The sequence below is a fragment of the Hetaerina americana genome, unplaced genomic scaffold (genome assembly GCF_022747635.1).
Source record: "Hetaerina americana unplaced genomic scaffold, ioHetAmer1.1.p SCAF_2, whole genome shotgun sequence".
NCBI classification, from domain to species: Eukaryota; Metazoa; Arthropoda; class Insecta; order Odonata; family Calopterygidae; genus Hetaerina; species Hetaerina americana.
The window spans coordinates 63,268,949-63,278,529 of NW_027286763.1; positions in this window are offsets into that span (position 1 = coordinate 63,268,949).

Here is a 9,581-nt window from a genome sequence, read left to right on the forward strand (position 1 = left end):
GTTCCTCTATCTTCGTAAACAGATAATTTTAGAGGGAAAAATTTAGCAAATTAAAAATTATCATTATTTTTCAATTGTGATTACTTTCAAAAGCTATTCTTTTTCCTGGTAATCTCTTCATTTTTCATATTTTCTTAATCTGATGTTGCCCATCCCTTTCTTTTGCATAATTTAGACGTATTATTCTCGTAATACTTTCTTCCACACAACCTACGGTCACGTTATTTTCCTTTCATGAATAAATTAAGTTTTTCTCTCTACTCGACTGAACATTTTATACATACAATTATCTCATCACCCACTCTTCATTAGTTATTCACCAATACTTTTTCGTCACTATTCACTTATTTATCACAGATTAAGTTTATTTATCATGGAAAATCCTTTTGGAAATGGAAAATTCTTATACTTTTCACCCATTGATCACATTTGATCACATTGGATAAATTTTCACCATATATAGATTTTTATTAGTCGTTTCTTTACGACCAGAGTAGTACCATTTCCCGCAATTAGTAAATTTGTTACTAATGGTGGGAATTTGTCCCGCTAATTAAACAGATATTGACAAATATTATTATTGTTCCGAAGAAACTGCGGGAGATGCCGCAACAGTAACTTTTAACGGAGTCATCCGCTAATGTGCATTTTAATGCAACAATTTCAGAGCGTAAAAATCATTCGCCTTGACTGGACTGTCCCAGTCAAGGCGAATGATTTTTACGCTCTGAAATTGTTGCATTATTATTGTTATTTCGGAATATGTGGACAAGTTATTTCTGCTATTTTTTTCATTTGATGTAGTTTTAGAGATCCTGCTTCCAATGGAGCAACATTCTGCACCTTTTTTTTTGTCGTTCCTCCCTGAATACATTGAAAAATCATTTTATCTCCTTCGACCCCGGACGCTGATACAGAAAGATATAACACACGTTTACTTACTATCCCTACAAGATCCTTACAGAGTAGTATAATTTTCAGGCGTTCAGAGAAAATTAATCCAAATGTTAAGTCCTCAGTTTTCTTCCAGATCCGTGTTTTTTTTAAACAATTCAGACGATTATTTGAAAACACTTATTCACCTTTCTGCATTAAATGGGAAACTTAAATCAAAGTGATTTAAGGATCATCTTTATTATATGTATTCATACCTCAATAAACACGTCATGGGTTGTGAACTGCATATGAAAATGGGTAAAAATGAGTTGTGTATTTGCTGTAGATTCTTCGAGGAAAACACCATTTTTATTAGTAAAATATGCTTTTTAGCCAAGAAAACAGTATTTTACGGACATTTCCGTAGTCCTTAGGATATAGCAGGGCTAGAAGGTGACCTAAATGCAATGCGTTGGTGTGACACTTGTATTTAGAATTAAACTTATAAAAGTGCGTAGCGATAAATTTTTGGAATAGAAGAAGTTCCTGTCTGAACGCCTTCTCTGTGGTGAAACATTTATGGGGAGTATGTGGAAACGCTAACGAACACTTAGGCTTTAATAGAAGAGTGTCGGGGAAACGCAACGAGAAGGCTAAAGAGTAATAATCTCTTTCGCCAGTTAGAACTCCTTTAGAATACACTGCTTAGTCTAATATCTGAGATCTTCATGAAGTTGGATTGATTACCGTATCAGTCCGCGTTCAATATAAAGGGGCTAGATTTGTAGAACTTTGACGAACTGAGTAGCGTAGACTATTAAACTGTTAAAGAGTCTAGATTGGGAACACTTGGACCGAAGGCTAAATATCTGGCATATTTGAAGGATATCTCTTTAGCAGTAGTGTTGAAAAGGTATCATTAGCCCCATCATTCTACAGTAGCAGAGATCATGAGAATAAAATTAAGGAGATTAAGTGTAAGAACAGTGAAATTTCAGATGTTATTTTTCCTTAGAGCAATAAGGGATCGTAATAACTGTATCCGAGCGCACAACGGGGGGATTTTAGTTTTTCATTCGATGCAGCCTAGTTGCCTTTATCTCATCCAACCTTAGTTATTTTCCTTCTTATCACCAACAACTCTTCTTGTGTGCGCATCATGATCTACATTATTTGAATATTTTAAAATATATTTATTGTAACTAAAAAATAACAAAAAACTGAATTCTTGATATTTTATGCATATTATGGAATCACCCCCTGCCACACACCCTAACATATGGCTTGCTAGGTACCATCTAAAAGTGGAAGATATACTTTCCTAGTGATAATCGCCGGGAATACTTCCGCCTCTGAATCCCTGAGAATGGAAGCCGCACCTCTGCATCAAAGGCTCGGCTGATGACTTTCTGTTTCGGTGGAAAGTTGCCGCTCGTCCCCACTTCAGATCCAGGATTTTCCCACTCACCTCGTCAATGTCTGACAAATCTCAGCAGGGGGTATGTTGAGGAAAGCGGTCACTCTCCATTACCCGCGTATTTTTTGTTCATCAGTCTTTGTGAAGAAAGGATAATGAGAATGGAGAGAGAGAGAGAGACAGCGAGGTAGGGAGTGAGATTTTACGCCTTCAGATTCTTCTACTGTTAGTATCGTATGGTATGAAACAATGCGGTGGAACTTATCGGGGGAATTTTTTCGGGTTCACCCCTTAGGTAACTGATTTTCGCGATACTAGGGAGCTCATATTATTTTTCGTCCGACTTTTAACAGTTTTTCGGAGAATCAATTTAGATAGATTTTTAGCAAATAAGCATTATAACTCAGGCACCCGCAAGAGAGAAAGTTACACTATAATTATAATTTTCAAATCATAGACGTATTTCGCATGACACAACCTACCTGCGGTTCTTACACATAGCGGCGAGACTAAACTTTGAAAGTGGCAATACAGTTTTCCTGAGAAACGACGCTTTCAATAGCCTTGACCTACATACTTAGAAAGTTGCGATGGCTAAAATTGTCCTAGATTGATTTAATACTCGGGGGAAATGCTAAACGAATCATTCACAAAAGGAAAAGAGTTGATGATGACTTTTCAGGAAATATTCATAAGTGATGACAAAGTTGTATGATAAGCATTTGACGGGCAAATTTTTGTATGGAATAATAATTCAAAAAATGTGTTTTTAAGACAGAATTTCAAATGCGGCTCGTACGCATGGCATTTTGCATTTAGGATGTTAATTCTTGATTTCCATTTCTTTTCTTAACTATCAAAGAATTGTAATACACAGAAGTCATAGTGTTCATTGTTGAGATAAAATAAATTAAAGAACATCTGATAGTGCATACACCCATTTAGCGATGTAAATATTGTTTCTCTCTGCCAGGTGTAAAGATTTAAACTTATCAGAAACCATAAGGACTGGGTTCGAATCCCAGAATAGGCAGATATTTCTCAGTGGGATTGCTGACGCCGGGTTTCCCTCCACCTTTCATCGTAATGTCATATATGACCTCAGCTGCGTGTTGCCTCCCATAAAAACTACTGCTACGATTGGTAGTAGTACTTTATGATTTTGCTCTGAAGTTGAACTGGAATAACACCTTCACTGTGAGTCAACTGACACTAAGAAGATTTTGTTGATTTTAAATTACTTTAATTTAAAGTAAATGAATTATAATCTAGTTCTTATTATGGAAATAGGTGAAAGGCATTTTATGTCACTCATTTTATGTCTCATTTTATGTCACCTGCGCAAACACACTAGGTTATTTTTAACGCCGGTAATCATGCTTAATATGTTCAAATAATCATGTATATTTTAGTAATACAATTAAAATAAAGATATAAATTAAATATTTTAAATTAGTAAAGTATTGGGCGAGAAAAGGGACGAATGTTAAAAAGACTACCATAAGTCAAAGGAAAAAATAGTAAGCTATACTTTAACGCTTCCGTTAGAGCAACTAACATTAGTAAATTGGTATCACAATCGGGCTAAATTAATAAGCATATCATTGAATGGAAATCCTCTGATTTCAAGAGGAGAGAGAAAAGCAAGTCAAATGAGCTACCAATACTAAATATTTAGTAAATAATGATAATAGAACCTACTTTTACCAATAAAATTCCTTGAAGCTATTTTTATGCGATTTAAATTGTAAATAAAAAGCAGTAATTTCATTGTGAAAATTTACTACTTTAAGAAAGAACTTTCACCGCTTTCTATTTGGAAAAATCCCCAAGATATGGGAAATAAAAGATTTATGCATGGTAACCGTTATCATACTAGAACGGATTAGTTATGTTGAAATTTTCGGTAATTCATTGAAGACCACAATATTTTTATTTTTTTAACGACTTTTATTGGAGTGAAATTGAGACTTCATAGACCCTTCTTCCACCTATCCCTTTTACATTACATTGCAGAAAATTACGAACGCCCGAGCCCAAGGAGCAAGAAAGCCTACCTTCGGCGGGAATCAAACCCACGAGCAGGCGAAGACGTTACCTCTCCGCCACCGGCCCCGGTGCACCTGGGCCGCGTCGCCGCGGCGGTGGCGACAGGCTAACGTCCTCGCCTACCAAAAATTTCGTATATTTGTATGCACAGTCCTCATATTTTAAAGTGACGAACTAATGCAATTTTATTTGCGGTTGAGAACTACCGCTTAACTCGGATCTTAGAACGAATTGGCATCTGCGGTATTAAAGTATTATTTTATGTTATTCACACAATCGTTAAACTATCACTGCCATATGATTCTATGAAGCATGGCAAATATAGGAGACCGGAAAATAAGGTGCCTCCGTATCATTACCTAGTTCACGGGCGTGGAAAGAGTCCTTGTGGATTTTTCCCCCAGTGAATTGCGTGCAAACAGAAGAATAGAATCGTGACTTGGGGGGGGGGGGGCTGTCATCTAAGAAAAACGGAGGTGATTGAGAGTTGGTGAGTGTCTCTTTGTGGAAGTTGATGCAAAACGCCAACGTCGTCGTAACAATAGTGGACGCTGGCGGATGGTAAAAGAGGTAGGGGGAGGATGGGTAAGGGATGGATGGCGGGGGGGGATGAGTGGTGAGCGTGGGAGGATTGAGCTAATCGGATGACGGAGATTTGAGTCGAGAATGAAGAGGGAGTGGGTGAGCAAACAATGTGGGGAGAGTGGACACAAGAGTGGAAAGGAGAGAGAGAGAAGAATATCAGACGTGCCCTCGAGCATAAAGTGGTCACGTACATCGCAGACATTGGGCAAATAAATTAAAATACTCCGCCATGATCGAAGCAAATGAACTTGGAAGGGACGAAGCCCCCTCGCGCTCGTAACAGGGATCTTGGTCGCTTTTCACTAATGAAGAGTTTATTCAATCCTCGAGGTCTTTCCGGAGAAAGGAATTTGAGTGTCCTCCGCCCACGGTGTAGATGGATTTTGCATTGATTTAGGCGGTGGTTCTGAGGAAAGTTTGGACGTGTTATGCTGCGACACTCAAAAATCATCAGTAATGGAAGCATCCAATCTCACAAAAACAGTGTCAAATGGAAAAATTATCGAGTATGGTTTCAACATCACAGAGAGTAGGAGATGTCAGACTAAATGAAAAGATCCACTTAAATAAGTAGTACTACCTAATGGAATTTTAAGTGATATGGTAACTGAATGACTTTCAAATCCATCTCTAACAGAAAACACAGGGAAAGCCAAGAATTTTACTGATTCCCTCCATTATAAATACCTATATCTATACCTATACACACACCATATATACCTACAAATACCTATATCTTTACCTATATAAATACCTATATCTATACCTATAAATACTTATACCGAGGAGCAACATTCATGTTCTTTCGGCTGCAAGGTAAGGTGACCTTTTTTGTTGCTATTCAACAATGCTGTGTATACTTATGGGCATTATTTGAAACTATAACAGGTAAAATGGATAAAAGTTTCATCAAAGATCTTCGATAAGGAGCAACTCTAAAATCATGAATGAAAAAACAAATAAATGGGCACAACAAGGTTTTATTTGGTTGAGAAATAAAACCTCATACTTGCCTATTGGACCAATAGGATACTCAAGATAATACGAGCTAAGCTCGTATATGTACACATATCCCTTCCCATGGACTGCATCTTGAAGTGGAGTAAAGGCTGGCGCGTTCTGTTGGCCCATAGGAATGGGCTGGTGGCAGCAATGATAATTTCTTCTTGTAGGGTCACCTATTCCAGATAGGTCGAAGGCCAGAGGAGTCAGGCGAAAGGTCGTTTGCGTAGCGTCTGCTTCTTAGCTAGGCGACTACAAAGGCACTTGACACCAGCGGGGCAGCCATTCAAGTGATGACATCACGTCAAAAATACTATTCAAAAAGACAACGGGAAACCACTTCAATTAAATATTCCACACTACTATGATGGATATAATTATTGAAATGAGTCCTGTCAACTACAGGACTCGACTCATTGGGCCATGCGTGAATCAAAGGTGAATGTATGGTCGTTGGAAACACATTATAGTGGAATCCAACCGTCAAAAGTTATGGGCAGAAAATCGCTAGGGCGAAAAAGTATAAATACCTCGGAATACAGGGTTCGTCCGGAAAATAAGTGTACTGATTTTTTCCCGCCGCTCCAGGCGCGCCCAGCACCGCTCTGACGGGCTGCGATTGGAGGGGGGTATGTTGGCAAGCGACGCTGAAAAAGGCAGTCGGCTCTGAGCTGTGGTGTAGTGAGGAGCTCTGTTAACGCAAACCTCCACGCTCGACCCACGTCACGGAACGCGATGCCGAAGTTTTTGGAGCAGCGTTATTCCATCAAATTTGCGGTAAAGCTTGGGAAATCGTCTACCGAAACTGTCGGTATGATTAACCAGGCTTACGGGGAGTCAACCATGTCCAGAAACATGATCTTTCGGTGGCACAAGATGTTCGTGGAGGGCAGAGAAGAGGTCGACGACGAACCACGGCCTGGACGCCCATCAACGACACTCACCGACGAAAATGTGCGAAAAGTTCGCGATGTACTGAACTCTGATCGTCGTCTTAGTGTTCGGATGATAGCAGAGCAGTGTAATGTGCCAAAAACAATAGTGCACGAGATTATTAGGGAGCAATTACAGATGCGAAAAATTTGTGCAAAGTTGGTGCCGAAAGTGCTCAGTGTTGATCAAAGACTCAATCGTTTGGAAATCGCGACACAACTTGCGGATCACTGCAAAAATGATCCACATTTTTTAGAGAACGTTGTTTCGGGTGATGAGACGTGGATCTTTGAGTACGACCCGGAGTCGAAGAGACAAAGTGCGGAGTGGCACACCCCATCATCACCCCGTCAAAAACAAGCTCGCATGAGCAAATCTCGGATCAAGGCGATGCTCATTGTCTTTTTTGACAAAAGGGGAGTCGGCCACTACGAATTTATACCTGAACGACAAACTGTAAATGCTGCATTTTACGTCCAAGTGCTCGACAGGCTTCGAAAACGAGTCGCCCGCGTCCGGCCAGCGATCAAAAACATCTGGCGGCTGCATCACGACAATGCGCCGTCTCACACCGCGCTTGTCGTGTCGGACTTCTTGGCCAAGCACGGCGTGGCAACGCTGCCGCACCCGCCCTACAGCCCGGACTTGGCACCACCGGACTTCTTTCTGTTCCCGAAGATAAAGAGGAGTTTGAAAGGAACGCGATACGGGACTTTGGACGCCGTCAAAGAGGCCGTGACGACGTGTCTTCGAGAGGTTCCCGATGATGCCTTCGCGGGAGCGTTCCAGGAATGGGAACGCCGCTGGAACAAGTGTATCGACTCACAAGGGTCCTATTTTGAGGAATATTAGCTTAAGATATGTAAAAGTGTAATACATTTTTTTTCCTGAGCTCAGTACACTTATTTTCCGGACCAACCCTGTATATATAGACGACAAATTCAAATTCCAGACGCACGTTAACTATACCGTTGTTAAGGTTAAAAAGGTATTTTATGAACTACGAAGACACAGTCCAACAATGCTTGGGCAAAAATGAGTTTTTCATATTTTAAATGGCATTATTAAACGTATTGTTATATACGGATGCACAATCTGGGGTAATAAGGTTCAGCACATCAGGATTCAATAAAAACTGCAGGAGACGCAGCGTGCCTGCCTGATCCCTATTACGCATTGCTACAACACGGTGAGCACGATAGCCCTCAATGCCATCGCTTTGACACCTACACTTAAATACGATGGGTTGGAGCGTGTGGCGAGAGAAGAGTACAAATGGGACAAAGTCGCTACATACCTGAATATAGAAATTAATACCCTGGAGGGGGAATAAACATAAGTATTGTTAAAAAGGACTTCGTAGAATAACTTAAGAAGAGTGGGGTAAGGAATGGTCCGAATCCAAAAAAGGTAGAAACACATAAGAGATATACCCAGATTTAAAAACAAGGAAAAGTGTAAGGTTGAAGTAACAAGTAAAGTGTGTCAAATAATAACCGAACACGTAGACTGCAGGGCATATATTGCCGAGACAGGAAAAAAGAATAGTGGAAAACTTGAGGAATACGGACTACCGGATGCATTCAAATATAGAGTAACTACTTACATTTAATATGAAGCATGGAGGCTTATACTGTGGCATGAGATAGAGTATCCGGCAGAATCGCAAACAGAAATTATACCTACATTACTGTTTAAAAAGCAATATGTAAGATTAACCTTTTGATAAATTGATTCAACACATTAACAAGTGCCGAGAAGAAGGATAGTGTTCTAGACTAAGAAAATAGTGCCAGAAATAAGATTAACCGTATAAAAGAAGATCTCAGGTTAAAGTGTTAAAGACAAAGTAGAGAGAATTGCACTTAGAGAATTGTAAAGGAGAAAAACTATGGTATCAAACTATATCCAACGAGGATGCATAAATAAGAATTTGCATGCTGCATAAGACTTAATGTACTAGAACTATAAACACAGTTTAGATATTGAAAAAATTATTATAAGTAATGTACACCTATAAGCAATAAGCATAAACAATAAATAATAAGTGCTGATATAAATAGCAAGAAATGTAATAAATGTACAACGATGTAATTAGTATAAATAAAAGAGGACCATTAATGAAACAGAAAACTTATAGGAAACGTAGAGCAAGCAAATCATAAACAAACCATAACAGATACCAAAGCAAAAATAATAAAATTGTAAAACAAATGTATCGGTAGGACTTACAGATAAGAGTTGTAAGCATATGCAGGAATCCACAAAATGTACAAAAATTGTACTTATTCTATAGTTGAAATAAACGCGGCAAATTCTTTGAATGAGCCATGATATTGAAAAAAATTGGGCCATGTGTCGTGTTCCGTGGTGGGAAAAGCAAGGCTTCCACGGTCATTCTCCTACGCAACCCTTGCAGAGCGAAATCGACAGCAGAAACAGAGAAGGCAAAATAGACCGAACCGGTTAGAATACGGACTTGGAATGTTAGGACGTTGATGAGAACAAGGAAATTGGCAAATACAAAGCTGGAGATGGCAAGGAAAAATATAGATATTTGAGGGCTGTGAGAGGTGAGGTGAAGGATAGCGGGTATTAATGGAACTCTCTAGTGCGTGGTCTCTATAATGAAGTAAAGAGAAATACACAACGTAGGGAAAGATGAATAGCTAGGGTAGGTAATACTATTAAACGAAAATGTAGTTATAGGCGTAGTTAA